The sequence below is a fragment of the Sciurus carolinensis genome, unplaced genomic scaffold (genome assembly GCF_902686445.1).
Source record: "Sciurus carolinensis unplaced genomic scaffold, mSciCar1.2, whole genome shotgun sequence".
Taxonomy (NCBI): Eukaryota; Metazoa; Chordata; class Mammalia; order Rodentia; family Sciuridae; genus Sciurus; species Sciurus carolinensis.
Genome location: NW_025920211.1, coordinates 300,975 through 314,943, shown reverse-complemented (window position 1 = coordinate 314,943; position 13,969 = coordinate 300,975).

Sequence of the window (13,969 nt, the reverse complement as noted above, 5' to 3'; positions counted from 1 at the left end):
GATGAAACATAACATACATAAAAGAAAATCTCTACTAATATCAAAATTAAATAAGGTAGACACACACACATATGTATATATGTATTTATCTCTTAAAATAAAATCCTAAAAGTATTCTAACACCCATCAATAGTAAGGCATATTTTATCCAGCTTTCTTCTTCATCATAATGAATTTGATTTTCCTTAAGTTCTTCTTAGTCTGTGGTGACTGCTAGAGTTACTGTAACAAGATATGTGTCCAAAACAAAAAACAAAGACCAAAAATAAGGAAGGAACGATAGAAGGGATATGAAGAAAGTAAAAGGGCTTCTCTCTAGCCTGGAATGGTCCATGATAAGATCAAAATATACAACCAGTGACTGCCCCTTACGTTTCATTGACAGTTCCATTTACAACAGAAACTGTTAAGAGTGGTCTACTACTCAGTACGTAATCAGAGTCTGTAAATAAGGAAAACAGGATAAATGGATGTCAGATGAAAAAACTATCCTTCTCTTCTCCAATTTCCCTTTGCTGTTAGGATTAATGGGTAATGCACTGTGAAGCATTCTGTACTTCTAGTTACAACATATTCTTGGAAACAATTTTACCTATTCTTTTGTGATTCTATTGCACCTGCATCCCTGCCTCATCAGACTGTGTATAAGGTAGATTAACCTGTCTTACATCACACAGATTTCATTGTTTTAACCAAGTCAGGCCTATGATTAGATTAAATTTAGTTGAGAAGTCTTGAGATTAGCAAGATCCAATGGTTGTTTTCCACTTATAAAGTAGAAGTGCCCTGAAGATATGAAATAAAATTTAGTCATTTACATATTCCCCATATCAGATATTTTTAATGAAATATAGAAGCAATAGAAGTAATTGTAATGGATAAATTAGAATGCAAATTAATAAAGAAGAAGCAAAAATTTGTAGATTCTCAGTGATGTGGACACTGACACTAGCAACCTGACTTTTTGCTTTGTTATAGTCTCCCTATATATTATTCTGCTAGTTGTATCTTACTTTTAAAATGCTTTTATTAGTGAATTATAGTTATAAATAATTATGGAATTTAGTTTGGCATAATCATACATGTATGAAATATATTTTCTCCATTTCAGTTCCCAATGCTTCTTCTTTCCTTCCCATCCTCCCTCCACTTTTTAACCTTCCTTTATTCTACTGGTCTCTTACTTATTTATTGTTTTTTAGTTGGTGCTTTATAGGTGTACATAAAGTTAGAATTCACCATGGTATATTCACATACTTATGTAGCATAATTTGGTCAGTTTTATTCTTCAGTCTTCCCTTTTCTGTTGCATTTCTCTCCTTCTCAATCCCCTTCCTATATACCACTCATCTCTCTTCTGTTTTTATGGAATTCTGTGCCTGTTTCCACTTATTTTACTTTAGCATCCACATATGACATAAAATATTTGACCCTTGATTTTTGAGTCTGACTCATTTATCATAACATTTTCCAGTTCCATCCATTTTCCAGCAATGTCATCATTTTATACTTCTTTATGGCTGACTAAAACTCCATGGTATTAATATATTCCATATTTTTGTTATCCATTCATCCATTGATAGTCATCTGTGTTTTTTCTGTATCTTACCTATTTTGAATTGCAGTGCTGTTAACATTGATGTAACTATCTCTATAATGTGCTGATTTTAAATCTTATGGATAAAAACCAGAGTGGGATAGCTACATCATGTATTTCCATTTCTGGCCTTTTTGAGGTATCTCCACCCTGCTTTCCTAAGTGGTTGTACTGATTTGCATTTCTACCAACTATGTGTACATATAACTTTCTCCCATATTCCTGTCAGCATTTATTATCATAAATATTGCAATTCTGACGGGAGTAAGATGAAACCTCAGTGTAATTTTGATTTGCATTTTGCTGTTGGCTGGGTATGTTGAAAATTTTTTCACATAAAATAATATATTTGCTGATGGCATGATTCTTTATTTAGAAGACCCAGAACACTTCACTAGAAGACTTCTGTAACTTAAGAAAATTTCATCAAATAAAAGGATACAAGTTCAACATACAAAAATCAACAATTTTCCCATAGTGCAATAATGATTCTGCTGATAAGGAAATCAATACAACTATGCCATTCACAATAATCTAATAAAATATAATAAAATACCCAAGGGAGTGAAGGAATTCTATAATGAAAATTGTAGAACACTGGAGAAAAATTGAAGAAGACCTCAGAAGATAGAAAGAACGCCAGTGTTTTTGGATGGGCAGGATTAATATTATCAGTGGCTACAGTAACAACCTCTTTATAGATTTATTTCTATCCTCACCAAAATAGCAGTAAATTTCTTCACAAATAAAAAATAAGTTCACTAGAAAAATAAGCTCTAAAATTAATGGGGAAGGCTAAGAGAAACAATAGCCAAAGCAATCCTGAAGAAGAGTGCTGCTGGAGACATTCCAATATCAGATCTCAGAATTATACTTCAGTATAATAGTAACAAAATCTATAGTAACAAAATATGCATAGTATTGGCATGAAAACAGACAAAGACAAATGGAATAGAATTGAAGATATAGTAACAAATCCACACAGATATAGTCATCTGATAATCAACAAAGGTGCCAAAAACATATATTGGAGAAAAGTTTTCCTTTTAAACAAATGACATTGGGACAATTGGTTATCCACATGTAGGAGAATAAAACTAGATTATCTTTTGTCCTCCATAAAAGTTAACTCAAAGTTGATCAAAGACCTAGGAATTAGATCAGAAACTTTGCAACTGCTACAAAAAACATAGGTGGAAGAGTTCCAACATACTGGCTCAGGCACCAGTGTCCTTAATGAGACTCTTAAAGCTCAAGAAATAAAACCAGGATCAAAAAGAGGAGTGGCATCAAATTGAAATTATCTGCACAGAAAAGGAAAACTTCATGCAGTAAAGAGAGCCTACAGAATAGGAGATCTTTGCACCTGCTCTTCTGACATATTCTGAATTAATATCCACAATAAGTTAAGAAATTCAAAAGTTTAATCTAAAAATATCCCAATTAATAAATGGGCAAATGAATTGAACAAATGCTTCTCAAAATTAAGAAGTACAAATAGCCCATAAATGTATAAAAAAGTGTGCAGTCTGACTTTTATAACATTATTAGCCAAGTTTTAGACCAAAGTGTTTGCCTTATGCAAAGAAACCAAAACTGCTTGTTAACAGATGGAACTTTCAGTTAGCTTGTATAGCTACAGAAACTTTGCTTTCAATGCATGCCCAAATCTTGCTTCCTTCAAATAAAAAGATGAAACAAAGTACACAGTCATACAAAATGAAAACCTTATCTCTGAACTCTCTTTGTTAAGGCATGTGGTGTCAGGGGTCATGTGCATATTAGCATTAGAATTCACCCCACATCATTTGTACACGTTGACTTTTTTCTTTAACTTTCTTTAAATTTCTTATATCTTATGGTTGTCCTTAGGAAGATTCAAGCACTGAGGTTTTAACCATATTTGACATCATTTTTCTCTTGTAATTCTCTCTGCCATCAAATCATTATATCATCAGTTTCATCCCAGTGATGAGAATGTGCTTTATTTGCAGTTTCTTCATATTATTCAACACCATAGTGTCCCCACTTGTCAGGGTGAGCAAACTGTAAGTAGAAATGGATAGCTAAGCATCTCAAAATTTTAGAAAAAAGCCTCCAACACAAAAGAAACCAACAACTGTAGACAGGAAACCCAGAAGGTTCAGAGGCCATATTGAAAGTAGACCTCAAAGAAACCATGATTAGTAGACTCAGAGACATGGGGACATTGGATCTGCCAAAGATGAGGAGAAATCTGTGAAGAAGGGTAGTGATGGAAAAGGAAGATCTCTGGGAAGTTGAAAACACCATAACCTAAAATTAAAAGAAAAGCAAAAAATTTGGGGTGCTAAAGTCAAGGAAACCTCTTGGAAAGAACATAAGGAGAGACAAATTAATAAAAAGAAGGAAGGGTGCAATCATTTTAGGCGTAATTCAGGTAACATCCGAATAATAGGAATTCCAGAGTGATAGAAAATAGATATTAGAGAGAAGGAAAGAAAAATAAACAGAAATTTCAACAAAAATAGAGTATGTGAGTCTCCAGACTGAAGTGAATAAGTGAGTGTTCTGAATAATGGATTAAACAAAAATCTTAGCCACATGTTGGGGAGAGATTTAATTAAGTAGCTGATCATAAATGTTCACAGAGTGAAATGGCAGGTCCTAAACAAGGGTAATGCCAAAAGGGACACTAGAGTTCTCTGAAGCTAGAACACAATGATTCAACTAAGTAAAAACTGTGTCTCCAAATATTGCAGATAAATACAATATGAGATTTGTAACACATACATGCACACACACACACACACACACACACACACGAGAGAGAGAGAGAGAGAGAGAGAGCGAGAGAGAGAGAGAGAAAATCAAGATCCATGTCCACCTGTATTCATCTGCTCTGCCGTTTCCAGATACAAATCTCTGAGTTTCATCAAATGTCAGTCCTGTCTGTTTCCCATTAGTGTCCTCCAAAACCCAGGTTTATGACTAGCTATCTCCTTTTCTCCACATTACTGGATATTCCTCTTTAACACAGAGATGATCTCTGATAAATATGATCTCTAAAAGAATCACACATATGATTTTTCTCCCCAGCTCTTATTTCTTTGTTTGTGGTTTCTCCATGGAGCCATGGGGTGGTGGAGTGGTAGCCTGGGTGGGTCAGAGCGCTCAAGGATCTGGTGCCACGTGGAGCCTGCCATGCAGGCATGGTAAGCCAGTGACAGGAGGAGACAGGGCTCTTAGGCCTGCAGTGGCCAGATCTGGGCACAGTAGGGTGGCCTGCTGCATAATCCCAAGCCATGTAGCATTGCAGCTCTATCCATGACCTCAACCTCTCAAATTCCAACCAGTACTGAGAAAATGGAAGAGGGTCAGACCTGAATGGATGGTGGGACTAAAGAATTAACCAATAACATTAGTTATTGTTCACATTGACTTTTTTAGTTCATTAGTTCATTTCCAAACTAATTAGCATAAGTTTCAAAGAATAGCATTGGTACATTTTTCAAACCCTAAGTAGCATAACTTTGGAACAATTCCAGTAACCCAAGTGCCATACAAACCCTTTGGGGAGTACATTTTGAGGAAGAAAGCCTTCTATAAGGTCCTGTGTTGAACTGCAACTCTTCTACTCTTGTTCTTCAACAAATATTCACTTCTGGCCTTTGGATTTCATTCTGGGAATTTCAGGACACAAGAACTTTGAAAGAAAAAGAAATTGAAGGTGAGTTGCTGGGTTGTACTGCACTGTGGCACTTCTGGGTAGTGGACTATCTCTTGTTTTACAGTGTTTCTTCTTTTTGTCCTTCCAGAGGTCAGAATGTTCCGAATATTTCTATAAGGACTTTTTACTTTTGTTTTGTTCTTGTATTGGCAAATACAAAAGATGTTTTTTCTTTTTTGTGGAATTCCTTTTCTCCAAACCCCGTATATTTATAGGTGAGATATCTGAAATGTAGGCTCCTGATCCTGATGTAAGAGAATCTGAGCTTGATAGTTACTACGTTCAGGAAGGACAAGAAAAAATTTGGAGGGAAGACAAGAAGAACCCCAAAACAAATGTAACATGTCAGGTCTTGATTTATATGTGCTTATGTGCTTATACACAAAAACATACACAGGTTTTTAATTATATAAGTAAAATTTAATCCAAATGATTTTAACCCCAGTTTTATCAGGACTTATGTGGATTTTCCCCCACAAATTTAAGTGTGTCTTATTTATATATTTAAGCAATTTAAGATCCGGGTATTTTTCCAGTTCTGTTTTCATTTTATAGGATCAAGAGTCACGTGAGATAGGATGTATTTACTGAGCCATGAGACTGAAGCACTACAGTATTTTCTTGAAACTCAGGCTGACAGAGTTGATCTTTGAAATGTTGAAAATGTTGAATTATCTCAATATTTGAGAAACTCTCTACTGCTCTTTTCATTGTGATGCTAGGTTTAATCTAGGTTTGTAAGAAAAAATTTGAAATATCCAAACTGAATGATTGATTTTTCTCCCCTGCTCCCTGAGGGGTCACAAAGCGGGCAATAATTTATCAGAGGTTTTAATTTTTCTGATATTTGGATGTATTGCCTGTATCTAGTACCCTTTGCCATATTATTCTAATGAATTGTAACAAGTCATTTGAAAATAATGGCAGTTGTATTTCTTCAAATGTAATGATTATTACTTTGTCACCTGCAGCCTACTTTTAATGTCGTCATGTACGTATGGATCATTGAATCGTTTTCTTAATGAGTTTACTATCTTAAATAATCAATTTCTTCATTCAGTTATGATTCTTGCTTTAAATTCTAATTTGTGATTTGTTAATATAGCTACCCTAAAGTCCTTTTGGTTACAGTGTGGTGGTCTTTGACCTTAGATAATCATTGAATATGCTTAATGTAATAACTAATTTTATTAGGAAAAATGTTAATACTTTCCTCTTTGTCTCATCCATTCATTTCATTATTTTCTTTCCTTTTGTCTTCCTTTCCATGCCTGGAATCTTTCATTTTCCTTTACCTCATGTTTAGTTAATTGCTTACAGATCATGTAGGAGTCATTTTTTTTTTCATATAGTTGATTGAATTTTCCCATAAGTTCTCATGAATGAAACATTCCATTCCTGACCATTTGATGATAATTTCAAAGATAAAGGGATCTTGTGGCACATGGGAGACATGTGGATATCCATGAGTTCCTTGCTTTCCAGGTTCTTGACCTCTATTGTGCAGATCCCCATACAAGTGCTGAAGTATAATTTCTACCTCTTTCACAGACTGCAGAAAGCACCAGCTGTCAGATTTTGGGTTTTTCTTTTTGAGTCCCTGATATAAATTCTTGCAGGAAGCAAATTGTTGCATATATCTTAGTACTCTTCCCTTCACCTTCTCATCTCGTATCCCTAGTCTTTGCTACATTTCTTACTCTCTGATGCTCTCAAGAATTAGCTTTAGAGGCGATCCAAGATGGCGACCTAGAGGGAGACTGCACCCCCAGTCGCTCCAGAACCCAGGAGTTAAGAAGGGGAGGCATTGAGAGACTCGAACTGAAATAGAGCCACAGGTGAGTCTGCCCACTGGGTAAAGCTCGGCCTGGGTGGCAGGCCCAGATAGAGGTGGCTTATCGGAGCCGGGCAGGGCAGCTAGAGTCATCCACAGGCAGCCCTGCACACTCCGGCGGTGGGCCCCGCCTACACAGCCAGCTTCTCCAGGTTCTCGAAATGGAACTGGCCCGCTAGTGAGAGCCTTTCTGACCAGAACAAGCTCCGAGTCCCGGAGCCAGTGCAGCGCAACGTACTCCGGCACACAAGCAGCTTCAGGGACCAGGATAGGGCAGCCAGAGACCTCCCCAAGTAGCCTGGACCCCTGCGGTGGGAGGTGCCTTCCAAGGCTAGCTTCTCAGACCAGACCGCCCAGTGAGAGGTTTTCTACATAGAACCAGCCACAAGTCCCCGAACCAACGGAGAGCTTCGATCTGCAAGCAGCCTCTGGGATCAGGGCAGGGCAGCCAGAGACCTCTTCAGGCGGCTCTGCCCACTCCGGCTGCAGGCTCTCTTCACGGGGCGATCCAAGATGGCGGCCTAGAGGGAGACTGCACCCCCAGTCGCTCCAGAACCCAGGAGTTAAGAAGGGGAGGCATTGAGAGACTCGGACTGAAATAGAGCCACAGGTGAGTCTGCCCACTGGGTAAAGCTCGGCCCGGGTGGCAGGCCCAGATAGAGGTGGCTTATCGGAGCAGGGCAGCTAGAGTCTTCCCAAGGTAGCCTTCCACACTCCAGCAGTGGGCTCCTCCTACACGGCCAGCTGCACGGTGCAGGCCCACAGTGAGAGCATTTCTGCACAGAACCAGCTCCAAACCGTGGAACCAGTAGGGGGCTAGGGGCAGTTTTCTTCGGATGAGCTGCTTTATCAGATTCCTCCAAGACATCAGGCTACTGAAGGCTGGCAGGTGATACACTGGAAATCTACCGGGACACTATAAGCCAATAGCGGAAAACTGCAATATCTCAGGGTCCCACTGACAGCTGACCAATATGAGAAAACAAGGGAAGAAAATGTCCCAAACAAACCTAGATACTACATCAATAAAACCCAATGACAGCACAGCAGAAGAAATGTCAGAAAGGGAGTTCAGAATGTACGTAATTAAAACGATCAGGGAAGCTAATGAGGAGATGAAAGAGCAAATGCAGGCATTGAAGGAGGAGATGAAAGAGCAAATGCAGGCATTAAATGATCGCACCAATCAACAGTTAAAAGACCAAATACGGGAAGCAAGAGATCATTTCAATAAAGAGTTAGAGAAGAGATACTGAAAAAAAAAACAAACTGAAATACTTGAAATGAAGGAAACAATAAACCAAGTTAAAAACTCCATAGAAAGCATAACCAATAGGATAGAACACCTGGAAGACAGAACCTCAGACATTGAAGACAAATTATTTAATCTTGAAAGCAAAGTTGGCCAAACAGAAAAGATGGTAAGAAATCATGAACAGAATCTACAAGAATTATGGGATATCATGAAAAGGCCAAATTTAAGAATTATTGGGATTGAGGAAGGCTTAGAGAAACAAACCAAAGGAATGAACAATCTATTCAATGAAATAATAACAGAAAATTTCCCAAATCTGAAGAATGAAATGGAAAACCAAGTACAAGAGGCTTATAGAACTCCAAACATACAAAATTACAACAGACCCACACCAAGGCACATTATTATGAAAATACCTAACATACAAAATAAAGACAGAATTTTAAAGGCCGCCAGAGAAAAGAATCAAATTACATTCAGAGGGAAACCAATAAGAATATCAGCAGATTTTTCAATCCAGACCCTAAAAGCTAGAAGGGCCTGGAACAACATATACCAAGCCCTGAAAGAAAACGGATGCCAACCAAGAATCTTATACCCAGCAAAACTTACCTTCAAATTTGATGATGAAATAAGATCCTTCCATGATAAACAAAAGCTAAAGGAATTTACAAAAAGAAAGCCAGCATTACAGAACATTCTCAGCAAAATATTCCATGAGGAAGAGATGAAAAACAACGATGCAAATCAGCAACAGGAGGCGCTAGCCTAAAGGAATAGCCAAATAAAGGAGAAACCAAATCATGTCAAAAACAAATATGAGTCAATTGACTGGGAATACAAATCATATCACAATAATAACCCTGAATGTTAATGGCCTGAATTCATCAATCAAAAGACACAGACTGGCAGATTGGATTAAAAAGAAAAATCCAAAAATATGCTGCCTGCAAGAGACTCATCTCATAGAAAGAGACACCAATAGACTAAAGGTGAAAGGATGGGGAAAAACATACCATGCACACGGACACAGCAAAAAAGCTGGAGTATCCATCCTCATTTCAGATAATGTGGACTTCAAACCAAAACTAGTCAGAAGGGATAAAGAAGGACATTACATGCTGCTTAAGGGAAGCATAAATCAGCAAGACATAACAATCATAAATATCTATGCCCCGAACATTGGCTCATCGACGTACGTCAAACAAATCCTTCTCAATTCCAGAAATCAAATAGAGCACAACACAATCATACTAGGCGATTTTAACACACCTCTCTCACCACTGGATAGATCGTCCAAACAAAAATTGAATAAAGAAACTATAGATCTCAACAACACAATCAGCAATTTAGACTTAACAGACATATATAGAATATACCATCCAACAAAGAACGAATACACTTTCTTCTCAGCAGCACATGGATCCTTCTCTAAAATAGACCATATTTTATGCCACAAAGCTACTGTTAGCAAATACAAGAAGATAGAGATACTACCTTGTACTCTATCAGATCATAATGGATTGAAATTAGAAATAAATGACAGAATAAAAAACAGAAACTTCTCCAATACCTGGAGATTAAATAATACACTATTATATGATGAATGGATAACAGAAGATATCAGGAGGGAAATAAAAAAATTCTTAGAAGTAAACGAGAACAAAGACTCATCATATCAAAATCTCTGGGACACTATGAAAGCAGTACTTAGAGGAAGATTTATTTCATGGGGTGCATTCAAAAAAAGAAGTAGAAATCAACAAATAAACGACTTAACACTACAGCTCAAAGCGCTAGAAAAAGAAGAGCACACCAATACCAAAAGTAGTAGAAGACAGGAAATAGTTAAAATCAGAGCCGAAATCAACGAAATCGAAACAAAAGAAACAATTGGAAAAATTAACAAAATAAATAGTTGGTTCTTTGAAAAATAAATAAAATTGATAAACCCTTAGCCACACTAACAAAGAGAAAGAGGGAGAAAACTCAAATTACTAAAATTCGGAATGAACAAGGAAACATCACAACAGACACGAGTGAAATACAAAACATAATTAGAAGCTATTTCGAAAATCTATACTCCAACAAAACAGAAAACCTCGAAGACATCAACAAATTTCTAGAGACATATGAATTACCTAAACTCAACGAGGAGGACATACACAACTTAAATAAACCAATTTCAAGCAATGAAATAGAAGAGGTCATCAAAAGCCTACCAACAAAGAAAAGTCCAGGACCAGATGGGTTCTCAGCTGAGTTCTACAAAACCTTTAAAGAAGAGCTCATTCCAATACTCCTCAAAGTATTCCATGAAATAGAAGAGGAGGGAACCCTCCCAAACTCGTTCTATGAAGCCAATATTACCCTGATACCTAAACCAGGCAGAGACACATCGAGGAAAGAAAATTTCAGACCAATATTCTTAATGAACATCGACACAAAAATTCTCAACAAAATTTTAGCAAATCGCATACAAATATATATTAAAAAGATAGTGCACCACGATCAAGTGGGTTTTATCCCAGGGATGCAAGGTTGGTTCAACATTCGGAAATCAATAAATGTCATTCACCATATCAACAGACTTAAATTTAAGAATCACATGATTATTTCAATAGATGCAGAAAAAGCATTCGATAAAATACAGCATCCATTCATGCTCAAAACACTAGAAAAAATTGGGGTAGTGGGAACATTCCTTAACATTATAAAGGCAATCTACGCTAGGCCCATGGCTAATATCATTCTAAATGGTGAAAAACTGAAAGCGTTCCCCCTAAAAACTGGAACAAGGCAGGGATGCCCTCTTTCACCGCTTCTATTCAACATCGCCCTTGAGACTCTAGCCAGAGCAATCAGACAAACCAAAGAAATTAAAGGGATACAAATAGGAAAAGAAGAACTCAAACTATCCCTGTTCGCTGATGACATGATTATATATTTAGAGGAACCTGGAAATTCCACCAGAAAACTTTTAGAACTCATAAGTGAATTCAGTAAAGTAGCAGGTCACAAGATCAATGCTCATAAATCCAATGCATTTTTATACATAAGTGATGAATCTTCAGAAAGAGAAATCAGGAGAACTACCCCATTCACAATAGCATTGAAAAAAATAAAAAACTTGGGAATCAATCTCACAAAAGAGGTGAAAGACCTCTACAATGAGAACTACAGAACACTAAAGAAAGAAATTAAAGAAAACCTTAGAAGATGGAAAGATCTCCCATGTTCCTGGATAGGCAGAATTAATATTGTTAAAATGGCTATACTACCTAAAGTGCTATACAGATTCAATGCAATTCCAATTAAAATCCCAATGATGTACCTTGCAGAAATAGAGCAAGCAATTATGAAATTCATCTGGAAGAATAAAAAAACTAGAATAGCTAAAGCAATCCTCAGTAGCAAGAGCGAAGCAGGGGGTATTGCAATACCAGATCTTCAACTCTACTACAAAGCAATAGTAACAAAAACGGCATGGTATTGGTACCAAAATAGACAGGTAGATCAATGGTACAGAATAGAGGACATGGACACAAACCCAAATAAATACAATTTTCTCATACTAGACAAAGGTTCCAAAAATATGCAATGGAGGAAAGATAGCCTCTTCAACAAATGGTGCTGAGAAAACTGGAAAACCATATGCAATAGAATGAAATTAAACCCCTATCTCTCACCCTACACAAAACTCAACTCAAAATGGATCAAGGACCTTGGAATCAGACCAGAGACCCTGCATCTTATGGAAGAAAAAGTAGGTCCAAATCTTCAACTTGTTGGCTTAGGATCAGACTTCCTTAACAGGACTCCCATAGCACAAGAAATAAAAGCAAGAATCAACAACTGGGATAGATTCAAACTAAAAAGCTTTCTCTCAGCAAAGGAAACTATCACAAATGTGAAGAGAGAGCCTATGGAGTGGGAGAATATCTTTGCCAACCATACCTCAGATAGAGCGCTAATTTCCAGAATCTATAAAGAACTCAAAAAACTCTACACGAAGAATACAAATAATCCAATCAACAAATGGTCTAAGGAAATGAACAGACACCTCACAGAAGAAGATGTACAAGTAATCAACAGATATATGAAGAAATGTTCAACATCCCTAGTAATAAGGGAAATGCAAATCAAAACTACCCTAAGATTTCATCTCATCCCAATTAGAATGGCGATTATCAAGAGTACAAGCAACAATAGGTTTTGGCGAGGATGTGGTGAAAAAGGAACACTCATACATTGCTGGTGGGGTTGCAAATTAGTGCAGCCACTCTGGAAAGCAGTGTGGAGATTCCTCAGAAAGCTTGGAATGGAAACACCATTTGACCCAGCTATCCCACTCCTTGGCCTATACCCAAAGGACTTAAAATCAGCATACTACAGAGATACAGCCACATCAGTGTTCATTGCTGCTCAATTCACCATAGCCAGATTGTGGAACCAACCTAGATGCCCTTCAGTTGATGAATGGATAAAGAAACTGTGGCATATTTATACAATGGAATATTACTCCGCAATGAAGAATGATAAAATTATGGCATTTGTAGGCAAATGGACGAAATTGGAGAATATATGCTAAGTGAGATAAGCCAATCTCAAAAAACTAAAGGACAAATGATCTCGCTGATAAGCGGATGAGGACATATAATGGGGGGTGGGAGGGGTTAGCATTAGGTTTAGGGTTAGGTTTAGGGTTAGGGATAAGGAGAGCGGTAAGAATGAAGGAAAGAAGGACTGTATAGAGGGAAAAGAGGGGTGGGAGGGGTGGGGGGGAAGGGAAAAAAAATAAACATCATTGCCCTATGTAAACGTATGATTACACAAATGGTATGCCTTGACTCCATGTACAAATAGAGAAACAACATGTATCCCATTTGTATACAATTAAAAATTAAAAAAAAAAAGAATTAGCTTTATAAATTTCATGTTGCTTTTATAATTAGAATGTAAAAAATAGTTATATCAGGATATTCCTCCAAGGTCCAAAGTTAAATTTGTGTGACTTAACAGTTTAACTTAGTATTTCAAATTACTAATTGATGTGAAATTTATTTATAAATAAATAGAAGTATATGTAGAGAGAGAAAAATTTTTAGTCAATATTGAATCTTAAACTTTTCATAAGCTTTTATGGTAAGAAAAAAAGAGTTCTCTGTTATAAAACATTTCCTTTTAGAGAAAATTAACTATCAATGATGTCAAATTTTGATTTTTATGTAATGGGTAGATGCAAGTGGATCTGATCAAATGTGAAGCTCATGTAAAATATATGATATTTTCTTTCATTCGTTCTTCAAATTGCACTCAACCCCCATCATATATATTATCATAGTAGTTGCCAAAGCCATAATGAGTTTCACTGTTACTGCCCACAAATCTTTGAACATATATAAACACCAGTTGTTTTTAATCTGAATGTTTTATAATGAAAAATATGTCATCACTCTTTTGCTTTTTTTTTGTATGTGGGGAAGATTTTTCTCTAGCTCTATCACTTACATAGACAAGTTTCTTACTCTGTGTTTTAAATTCCTTGCCACAGAACTTGGACTAGAAACTATT